The 12,430-nt window shown below is 36.1% G+C and overlaps 1 pseudogene; it reads left to right on the forward strand.

The window, feature by feature from the left end:
• Positions 1–623: 623 nt before the first annotated feature.
• Positions 624–9,591, forward strand: LOC119540642 (annotated as a pseudogene).
• The last annotated feature ends 2,839 nt before the right edge of the window (positions 9,592–12,430 follow it).

Here is a 12,430-nt window from a genome sequence, read left to right on the forward strand (position 1 = left end):
CTTATTTTCCAAAAGGAGAATATATTTTAAAAGACTACGTACATTTGAGAAACTGGAGTTTTAAAATGGTAGTACTAACAAGTTAATGATTTCCTCCTTAAGGGGTTATGGAGAGCAATGGTGTGTAATTCTTTTGCATGGGAAGACAGAATGTTCTGTCCCCTAAGGCACAGAAAATCTTTAACTCATTTTTAAGTATTAAGTTCTATAAGGAACTTATATTTCCGAAGTGTGTGATCTCCACCTCTTCCCTCTTTTATTTGGTTAAACAGAATCATTGCTATTAAGGGACAATATTTTACATTCTGAACATGAAGTCAACTTAACAAAATGAAATACCTTAAAACACACAAATTATCTATCATTTATTGAGATATGAAATCATAGGTAAACAAATGGCTAAACTTTTCTTAGCATTCACAATGAAGTAATTTCTTTCTAATTCTCTATGTCTTTTTAAATCAAGCATTGACTGCTGCTATAATATGGAATGTAAAATAATCCTCAATAGAACTGGTTGGAAATGTAGAAAGTGTTCATTGTCATCACTGAGCAATAATTAATTGCCTACACTGCACACTGCATCCTGATGGTATTACATCAGCTGACAGCAAGTTAGAGCCATGAAGAAAGAAATTCAGGGCAAAATGGTATGTGAACATGTTGGCATGGAGTAAGTAATGAATAATTCCATATGGAATAAATGAGCAGTTCCATCAGGAAACAGAATTTTTAAACAGAATAATAAGAATCAGTGTACACTTAAGAAAGAGTAAAGGAAGAAGAGAATCACATGCTCTGGTAAATGGAAACTGGTAAATATTGGGTTATTACGCAGTCATAAACTTTGGTATAAAATTGATAACCTAGGGTGTAGGGTGCACGGAAATAGTGAGTAGAAAATGAGTTGGGAGGTAAGTTGGAGGACCCAACTGAGAAGTGTTTACATCAATTGTAGGTAAGAAAGGATCATAAAGTTTTTTCAACAGAATAGACCCAGTGATTTATATGTGCTTCAAGAGGTTACTTGTTGATTTTGATGCAAATTGTGGTTGGGAAGACAGGAACATGAAGACAGGGAGATCTGTTAATAGGCTTGTTATGATATTCAGGCCAGACAAGATTTGAGCATGTACTTAGTATCAGTGGGATTGTAAAGGAAGAGACATGGTTGAATGACATTATTAATTTAGAAATTTTAGGAGAAAAAAAATTTCTAAGTGATTGGGGATACAATGATGACCTCAATACCAACTATAGAAAGAACAATAACTAAAACTATATGATATACAATTTAAGGCAGACTCATTTAAGTTGACAATGAGTTGTATATATCATGGGGTAATAACATCCTGTGAGGTAGCTTCTTTAATTTGTTTCAATTGTGGTTTCTGATTTTTTAATGGTCTCACATAAGTATGATGCAATGATTTTGTGTCCAAGACACTAATTAAGGTTTAAAAACAAGTCTACCCAATATTTGTAAGTATAAAGTTGAAGTAAAAGATGTAAAGAATAAGTTAGTAAAGAGAAATGCCCAGATATGTCAATATTTTGTTTACTAAAATATGAACATTTGTTTGTGTATATACAGAGGACTAAGAGATAACTGACTTTTTTCCCATAACCTAAAAGTACATTAAAATCAAATGTATAATTAATAGTGTATAAACACATGGATAAAGTTAGAGAGGGCAAAATTGAAAAACCCCAAATTGCTCATCTAACTTCAGGAGTCACTTTTATTGACAAGGCTGCCATATATTATATGCATCTCTGAATGATGCTAGTCTTCAAATTTACTATTTATGCATCCTTATCTTAGAGAACACACAGATGAGAAAACTTTTATTATCAAGATAGCTGTATTTTCATCAAATACTCAACATACTTCTAAATGGCAAATTTTAAATTTCAACAAAAATCTTAATCTCTCATTTTAACTCCAATTTTTTATATAACTATATCCATCTAACTTTAAGTGTTTAGGATGGAATCTGAGAAATGGAACAAATTCTGCTTCCTTTACATTTTTTTTACATTGTCATATGCATGAAGCGATGTGAAATCTAAATATGTTTGCTTCAAATATATCCACATGTATTATCTGATGAAAAGTTAGAGGGGATAAGTAAAGTTAAGTGATGCCTAAAGAGATTACTGGCTCTATTTGCTTTAAATTTTGACTCTTCTTGAGATGACGCTAGTCTAATGAAAATCCTGGTTTTGGTAATTTTAATATTATATTTTATTATGTTAGAAAACTAAATGTAAAATGTTCATTTTTGAATATAAATTAATTTGAAAATAAAACTATAAACTGTAACTTTTTTATTCTATAGTATCCAGATGTTTAAATTAAATTGGTTAAAATATTATACCCATATTTTTAAATCTCCCAACCCTTGTGTGTTTGGGTAATGCCTTTCAGTACTTTGAGTCCAGGCATCCCATTGTTTCTTTGCACAGAGAAAGTAATATCCATTAAGTTGGAAAGCCCTAAGTGAGGAAATTAAAGAATACTTGATCTTGCTTATGTCTTTTAGCAATTTTATGTTTCTGTTCACTCCCAAGGTTGATAGAAATTAAAATTTCTTTTAATTTACATTCTGATTTGCTGCCTTTTCTATCTGTATAATATTTTACTAAAGGATCTCCTGGAATACTCTTGTTATAAGTTAAATCATTTCTAAATTATCATTGTTCTTTTCTTTTCAGGTTCCAAAAATCTGGGAAAGCAGTAAAAGAGTTTCACTCCCATGGTAAGTTTTATGTTTTTCATGACCCTTGTGGGGAAAATTTTCCATGTGGTCAATGGTAAATTAGAAGAGCAATTTCCATTATTTTTAATGGGCACTGTGGTGTGATTGCACTCATTGAACAAAAAATTTAATATCTGATGATTAAGGAATCCTTCAGAGGAAGAATATGGAACTGATATATTTAATTTTCTTCTTGAAATTGAATGGGCACAATCAGAAATTTTTAAAGGATCTATTAATCAAATGATAAATGAACATTGTAAATTGAAAGTTCATATCTTTATTTCTCAATTCTATGAACTGTTCACTGTGAGCTTTAAAGAACTTTGTTGCATATTAATACAATGAATGATTGGAAAAGGCCATATTAAACCACATTGATCTATATTTTATATTCTTGATAGTGCCACTTGGTTTCTGAGTCTCTTAAATCATTCTTGTCAAAACAAATTTTTTTTTTTTTTACTTTTGGAGATAAAGACAAAGATGTTTACTAAAAATAATTATTACCTAGAACACAAAACAAAATCTGACAGAGCATACAATGTGAAACATAATTTAATATTTTCAATGGATTATATTTACCTACTATTTATGCATATTATTTGGTATATTATTTATTTAATATTATTTAACAATATTATTTACAGTATAATTACCTTGCTTTGTTGGTGTATTGAACTTCATAAAATAAGCTTAATAAGTAAAATGTTAGTGTGCTTAGACTTACAGATTCTGTCTAGATATGCTGTTGGAAATAATTTATGAATGGGCTTACATTTGTATAAAAATGCCTCATTGGATCCTAGAGTAGCCTTAGGGATATATCAGTGAACAAGGCAGTGCATATTTTCCAGTAGATGTAGAAAACCACATTAGTAGCAACCTTTCATTCAGGAGTTTTCAAACCTTTTCATCTGTTATCAAGTATCTATTGCTTTTCTACTCATGATAAATCACACAATCTCTCCACTAAAAAAAAAAGAAATCACTTAAAATCCCTAGCCAAGGGGGCAAGATGGCGGCATAGAGAAGAGTGGAAGCTAAGTAGTCTCCCTGGAACAACTACAAAAAACCAGAAACAACTAGTAAATAATCCAGAATAACTGCAGGGGGACAAACAAGACCATCCACTCATCATACACCAACCTGAATTGGGAGGAATGCCTGAGAACACAGCATAAAATCTGTAAGTAAAACCTGTGGAACCAAGTTGTGGGACCCCCTCCCCCATAGCCCGAGCTGAAAAGCCGTGTGGTGCCAGAGAGAAGCTCTCTCCCAGCAAGCGAATATAGCTCAGCTGAGCTCCAACTGGGGTTTTAAGTAGCGAGTGTGAACTGCTCACTACAGGTACGCATCCCCAAAACACAGACAGAGGCTTTGGGTGACGACTGACCTGAGAGAGCCAGAGGGTCGGCTTGGACTGGGTCTGAAGGGGATTATCTGTTTCTTTTTTGGCTCAGTGGAGAAAGCCCCGGTCATTTTCAGTTTCCAGGGCTGTGAAGCAGAGAAGGGCGGAGACTGCACAAGCAGAGAGAGAGACCATTGAAATGCTAATGACCTCCACCTGGGAGCTCTGTCTTCTCTAGGAGGAAAGGGGTGGGGCCCTTTCCATTCAGAACCAGACCTCAGAGCCTGGGGGAACAGGGCCACACCTCCTCACACCAGTCAAGAATTATAGGCTAACAGGTGTCACCTGCTGGGCAGAAAAGCACAGTGACCCGAGGCATCAAAGGGTGGAGCAATTTTCTAAGACACACCCGCAGGGAAACCAGATACTGAATATTTCTTCCCTCTGGGACCTGAGCCTGTTCTGGTCTGGGAAAACCTGATTTGGATAACCAAGGAAACCATGCCTAGACAACAGAAAATTACAACCTACACTAAGAAAAACAAAGTTATGGCCCAGTCAAAGGAACAAACATACCCTTCAACTGAGATACAGGAATTTAAACAACTAATGCTAAATCAAATAAAAAAGTTTAGAGAAGATATTGCAAAAGAGATAGAGGCTGTAAAGGAAGCACTGGGCATGTATACGGCAGAAATCAAAAGTTCAAAAAAACAACTAGTGGAATCTATGGAAATGAAAGGCACAACACAAGAGATGAAAGACACAATGGAAACATACAACAGCAGATCTCAAGGGGCAGAAGAAGACACTCAGGAGCTGGAGAACGAAACACCTGAAAGCCTACACGCAAAGGAGCAGATGGAGAAAAGAATGAAAAAATATGAGCAATGTCTCTGGAAACTCAAGGATGAAACAAAGTACAATAATGTACGTATCATTGGTGTCCCAGAAGGAGAAGAGAAGGGAAAGGGGGCAGAAGCAATAATAGAAGAAATAATTAATGAAAATTTCCCATCTCTTATGAAAGACATAAAATTACAGATCCAAGAAGCGCAGCGTACTCCAAACAGAAGAGATATGAATAGACCTATGCCAAGACACTTAATAATCAGATTATCAAATGTCAAAGACAAAGAGAGAATTCTGAAAGCAGCAAGAGAAAAGCGATCCATTACATACAAAGGAAGCTTAATAAGACTATGTGCAGATCTCTCAGCAGAAACCATGGAGGCAAGAAGGAAGTGGTGTGATATATTTAAGATACTGAAAGAGAAAAACCACCAACCAAGAATCCTGTATCCAGCAAAGCTGTACTTCGACTATGAGGGAGAGCTCAAAATATTTTCTGACAAACAGACAATGAGAGACTTTGTGAACAAGACACCTGTCCTACAGGAAATACTAAAGGGAGCACTACACGGTGATAGAAGACAGGAGTGCGTGGTTTGGAACACAATTTGGGGAGATGGTAGCACAGCAATGTAAGTACACTGAACAAAGGTAACTATGAGTATGGTTGAGAGAGGAAGGTGTGGAACATGTGAGACACCACAAGAAAGGAGGAAAGATAAAGACTGGGACTGTGTAATCGGTGAAATCTAGAGTATTCAACAATTGTGATAAAATGTACAAATATGTTCTTTTACAAGGGAGAACAAGCAAATGTCTACCTTGCAAGATGTTGAAAATGGGGAGGCACTGGGGGAGGGATGCAATCAGCATAAACTAGAGACTGTAACTAATAGAATCATTGTATTATGCTTCCTTTAATGTAACAAAGGTGATATACCAAGGTGAATGCAGGTAAGAGGGGGGGATAGGGGAGGCATGTTAGACACTTGACATTGGTGGTATTGTCTGATTCTTTATTCTACTTTGATTTAAGGTTATTTCTCCTTTTGCTGCTTCCTAGCTGTCTTTTTTTTTCCTCTTTCTTTTGCCTCTCTACCTTCTTTGACTCTCCGTCTTGCTTGTGGAAGAAATGTAGATGCTCTTATATAGATAATGGTGAACGTGGTGAATACATACATGTATGACCATTCAGAAAACCATCGATTATTTACTTGGGATGGAATGTATGGTGAGTGAAAAAAACCATATTAAAAAAAAATGGGTTGATGACAAAACCTCGAGGGCAATATACTGAGTGAAATAAGCCAGACATATTAGGACAATTATTGCAGGATCTCACTGATAGGAACTAATTATAATATGTAAACTCATAGACATGAAATATAAGGTACCAAGATATAGGATGAGGCTTAAGAATGGGGAGCGGTTGCTTAGTATGAGCAGAATGCTCAATTAGGATGAACTTAAATGTTTGGAAATGAACAGGGGTGTTGGTAGCAAGAAGTGAGAATAACTAACAGTGCCAAATGGTGTGTGAATGAGGTGGAAAGGGGAAGCTCAGAGTTATATATGTTACCAGAAGGAAAGTTGGAGGTCAAAAGATGGGAATGTATAAAACTGAATCCTATGGTGGACAATGTCCATGATCAACTGTACAAATACTAGAAATCACTTCCATGAACCAGAACAAATGTATGACAATACAATTAGAAGTTAATAATAGAGGGGCATATAGGGAAGAACTATATACCTATTACAAACTATATACTACAGTTAGTAGTATTTCAACATTTTTTCATAAACTAACAAATGTACTATATCAATACTACGAGTCAACAATTGAGGGGGGTTGGTTAGGGATAGGGGAGGATTAGAGTTTCCTTTTCTTTTCTTTCTTTTTTTTTTCATCTTTCATTTTATTTCTTGTCTGGAGTAATGAAAAGTTTCTAAAAATTGAACAAAAATTAAGTGTGACGGATGCACAACTGTATGAGGGTACCCAGGGGCAAGTGATTGTACACTTTGGATCTTTGGATAATTGTATGGTATCTGAACAATCTCAATAAAAATGAAAAAAATAAAATAAAATAAAATAAATAAATATGAAAACAATAAACCAAAGTTTAAAAATAAAAAAAATAAAAAAAAAATTCCCTAGCCAAATCATTACAACTTGCAAGAAGTGAACAAATTTAGAGAAGTTAAAAGCAAAAGTAAATGTATGTGTAAAATATTTATTCATTCATTATCACACATATTCATTCAGCAAATATTTATTGGTAATACCCCTTGTGTCGGGCATTTCTCTAGGATATGGGGATAAGTCAGTGGCAGGTAAGTTTCTTTATCTTCCAATGTGTGTTGGAACATAAATCACAATACGGCAGTGTATTTAGACTGTCACACTGAAGGAAACCTTTGATTTGCAGCTACTCAACAACTTTAGGTCTCTACCTGATGTTTTAATAGTTCCCCATGGTGTGAAAAAAAGAAAATCCTCCTTTCAACAAGGAATCTAATACAATACTATTTATGCATTTATATTTATTTTTATTTACATATACGATACATGCATATACATTTGCATGTATGCATATATGTGTATATACATACAAATATATGTATGTATGCATGTATATTATGCTTGACCTCCCTCACTTCTTTCTAGATTGTAGATACATTTAAGTTCTGAAAATCTCACTCAGAATGGACTTAATTTAGAAATGTGTTAAGAAGGGTAAAAGGCAGGCACAAAACATTTGATTCAATGGCAGAGTCAATGTGATCATAGAGCTTACAACTCTAATAACAGCTTCCTGATTGCCAGCATTTCATTGGTTTGAACAATTCTTTGGTATGGTTTTAACTCTTTTCAAAACAAAGCACAGAGTAAGGTCTGCTCAGTTTCCAACATTATTCCATTTTTTAGATCTTAACATTTTAAAGAAATAAACATACAAAGATAGACATAGACATTTAGAGTCATAGAAGTACAGGTTTTTTTTTTTTTTTTTTTTACTTTTTAAAATTCTACAGTGAATTCTTGTATGTGTAGCTGAAAATACCAGTCATTATTCTAATTGGTTTCAAAAGTGGAGTGCTGGTTCCCAGCTACTGGAAGAGCATTTTTTGGGGGTAGTGGTGGGACTGGTGATCAGCATCCTTGTACTATCAAGGGGAGTTCACTGACCTGGAAAAGTAGATACATTATTGGAAAATCTTTTAATGAACATCTACTGACTTCTAGTTCTGTTTTCTGCCAACAGTCTCTTTGGGAAGGATTTAAAACTCTGTGCCTTGGCTTCTTTATCTTTGAAGTTGGTTGCCCATATCTGACCTCAGTCCTTTAGCACAGACATTTGAATAGACAATTGCACTGCCGTTTGGCCAAAGGATGCCTTTGAAACTCAGCAGGACTTAAATGTGGAAGAAGCTGCTTGTGTGCATGAAGTCAAGGATGCAGCCCCAGAATCAATTCAGAGTGTGCTGGACGAAGAGGCAGAATGAAGCCAACAGTGGACTGGAAAACCTCCAGTCTGTTGGAACCAGCAGGCTGCTTTATCACATAACCGATGGTGACAATCCACTGCTGTCACCATGATATGCTCCATATTCAGCCAAAGCCAGAGGTTCAACTTAGACCCTGAATCAGCCCCATCTCCTCCCAGCACTCAGCAGTTCATGATGCCCTAAAGTTCTTCACGGTGCAGCTGTGGTAATGGCAAGGAGCCACAGACCATTAACTAACTCACCAAGTGCATCCAGAGCCTCAAGAGGAAAATTTGGAAATTTGAAGAAAATTTGAACAGCTAAAGAAGTACCAGCCTTCCTGTGGTGACAAGGTTTGTAATCCTGAAGTCCTGAAATGGATTAATGATTTGGCTAAAGATCATAAACAGATCAAAGAACTAAAGCTGAAGCTGTTGGAAAACAAGGGAGTGCTCCCAAAGGTCCATCTAGAAAGTGCTCTGTGAGCAACCCACAGTCCCCAGAGAGAATGGGAAGTCAGAAGCTGCAGGCCTTGAACCAAGCTCCTCTGGAGAGGAGACCACAGACATCACATTGACTCGCCTGAAGAAGAAGAGAGAAACTTCCTCCCCAGGAGGATGCGAAGGTGATGAAGCAAGACAAGAACCTCATTATGACTGATACAGAATTAACAAGCAAATCTTGTCAAGCCTTCCCTTATCCCAACAATTCAGGGGGAAGAAAACTCTGGTGAAGACTGTCCATAGGGAAGCCAACAGTCCTCTTTGACACATCCAGCATCTCACCTTCTTGTTGGTGACCACCTTACCTACTCAATGAGACTGATCCTGTGAGGGCCCTGCTGCCAGGTAAAAAGAGAGATGTCAAACAGCTAGCCCTCTCCATGTCCAATTTACATAAGGCCACCATGGCTGTGCTTCTTGACCATCTCAGAGAAACTAGAGCTGGCAAGAAAAGACTTCAGAAAGCCTTGAGAGATTTTGAAGAACCATTTTTTAAACAAACAGGAAGAAGTCCACAAAAGGAAGACAGGATCCCAATGGCAGATGAGTACTATGAAAACAAGCACATAAAGCCAAACTGAGGCTATTAGAAGTCCTTGTCAGCAAACAAGTTACGGCCAAAACCATTTGAGCTATTTTGTGATTACTTTCACTCAAGAAAAAGTCAAGTTTATTTTGCTCTGCCATTTCTGTAAGTAGTTTTTACACACTAAAAATTGAAGCACTTTTGTGGTAATATTAGCTGTTTTTGAGAAGAGATGGCAAATGTAATTATAGATGAAGAGGAGGGATTCAGATAGAGGGAAGAATATAAGTGACAGTATAATTGGAAAAAAAAAATAATTCAGCCCTATCCATGACAAGGGGAACTCAGTCAATGTAATGATTTAAAAACATATATATTTTATCAAGCCTAAATAAGACAGAGGATCCATATGTTCAGTGGGCTACTTGTTAGGGAAAGTCTATTTAGTGTCCAAAGATTTGCTTACGAGGATGTATGGAAAAGATCATGATTTTGGAAAGTGAGTGAAAAGTGGAAAAGAAATTCTGCTTTGTATGTAGAAAGAAATACAGTTGGTGAGAAAGCAATTTATTTGGAGCTTATAATAGATTTTTATGTGACTTAAAAAAAATCTACATTGTCTCTTAAGTCTGCTAGACTTTCAGCACCCTAAATTATACTAAGAATGTAACTGCTAATTTTTAATTTCTATATTAAAATTCATTATTTTACATGTTTGAAACTTTAAATTTCTGGTTACCAAAGTTCATTCTAATAACATGTATTTTGTGAATTATCTTTGTCTATAATTGACAGATGTCTATATTAAATATCGCATTAAAATTTGAAAATAGGTATTTTGGATAGATATGTGTCTGCAATATATAATCTAATGTGATTATAGTTATGATTAACCTTTTTGTTTACTGTAAGATTATATAGCTATTTTTGAATTGGGAATATGCATTTTTCTTAATATTCCAAGTTCTATACTTTGTGAAGTCAAAAAACTTTCTCATAACCAATAGATTTTCTTATACCTGTGGAAAATGAAAGGTTCAGAAATTGTTTATATTTTTTGCCATGAAACCTTGGAAAAGAAGCCACAATAGTTGATTTGCTTCATCAACTTTGTGTGGATTGTTAGCCCATGTTATTATTTTTGCTTCTGTAAAATCAGCAAAAGATTGACGTTTTCTTTCATGTACCACCTACGTTTGTATTTCTGATATGTTTAATCCTGATGTTGAAGAAATTTATATTTTCATATAGTTTGGAAGGGAAGAATTCTATTTCAGAAGCAGACTACTTCAGAGGCTTATTGTTTTCTCTGTTTTTACCTGATATTTTATAACTTTAATGAATCAGAATAATGCCCTCTATAAATTGATTTAATTAAAGTCATCTTCTTGTAACTGGACAGATATACAATTATTTGAGCTTTACAAACTACATCTTTGATAAGGGAATTGGTTTTGTGACATGTATACAATTACTATTAAAATCTATTCTATATTCTAAATGATTGTGTTTTATAAAACAGTACAAATAAAATATTTTTCTATTAAAAAAAGTGGAGTGCTCTAAGTATCAGAACCTTGGATTATTGGAGAAGGTAGGGGACCTTATTATGGACACAGTACTTCATTTTATAAAGATGATGAACTTTTCTATCTCATGGCAACATATTTGGTTCAACTCTCCTCTTCTCTATGCCAACCAACAATATATCAATAAAATAAATGATAGTGAAATTCAGAATGTTGACATATTGTGACACTTTCTTTTCACTTTCAGCAATATCCAATTAAGAAAGCGTGAACCAGGAGCTAAGATGTGGCATAGAGAGGAGTGGAAGCCAGTTAGTCCCCCTGGGACAATTCATAAATGACAGAAAAATTAGTAAATAACCTGGAATAGCTGCAGGGACACAAACATGACTGTCCACTCATCATACACCAACCTGAATTTGGAGGAATGTCCAAGATCGCAGCATAAAATCTGTAAGTAAAAACTGTGGACTGGCGCCAAGAGTTGAGAGACCCTCCATCATGGAAGCCTCATGGTGCTAGAGAGCAGCACTCTCTGAGTAAGCAAATATGCCTCAGCCCATCTCCAACTGGGGTTTTAATGTTAACTGCTCAATATAGGCAGTGAATGCCCAACAAGCAGAAGAGGCTGTTGGTAATGACTGACCTTGGGAGACTTAGGGGATGTATCTGCTGAGGATGGGGAGCCCAGAGGATCGGGTGCTATCTCTGACCGATGGGTGAATCTGGGGGCTTTCTGTCCCTTTCTCTGTCAACGTGGGTGGCTCAGTGGAGAAAGCCTCAGCTCTTTTCAGCTCACAGTGCTTTGCAGTGGATGAAGCCTCAGCCATTTTAAAATCGCAGCACTCTGACCCAGAGAAGGGTGGAGATAGCAGAGTCAGAGAAACAAAGAATCTATTTATATGCAAATGACCTCTCTGTAGGGGCATAGCTTCCCAAGAGGAAAGAGGAGGGGTCCAGCTCTACTAACTGCCTTCCATTCAGAACCAGACCCCAGAGCCTGGGGGAGGAGAGCTGTGGGCCACACCCCCTTACACCAGCCCATGACAGGCTGACAGGCACTACCTGCTGGGCGGAAAAGCACAGGGTGTGTCAATACTCTAAGACACACCATCAGGGAAACTGGATATTAAATATTTCCTCCTTCTCTGACCTGAGCTTGTCCTCATCTGGGAAAACATGATTGGGGTGGCCTAGAAGGTCAGATGCTTAAACAACAGAAAACTACAACCTACATTAAGAAAGACAAAGTTATGGCCCAGTCAAAGGAACAAACTTACTCTTCAACTGAGATACAGGAATTTAAACAACTAATGCTAAATCAATGCAAAAAGTTTAGAGAAGATATGGCAAAAGAGATAAAGGCTATAAAGAAAACACTAGGCATATATAAGGCAGAAATCAAAAGTTAAAAA

Source organism: Choloepus didactylus, chromosome 7 (genome assembly GCF_015220235.1).
Source record: "Choloepus didactylus isolate mChoDid1 chromosome 7, mChoDid1.pri, whole genome shotgun sequence".
Classification (NCBI taxonomy): Eukaryota; Metazoa; Chordata; class Mammalia; order Pilosa; family Megalonychidae; genus Choloepus; species Choloepus didactylus.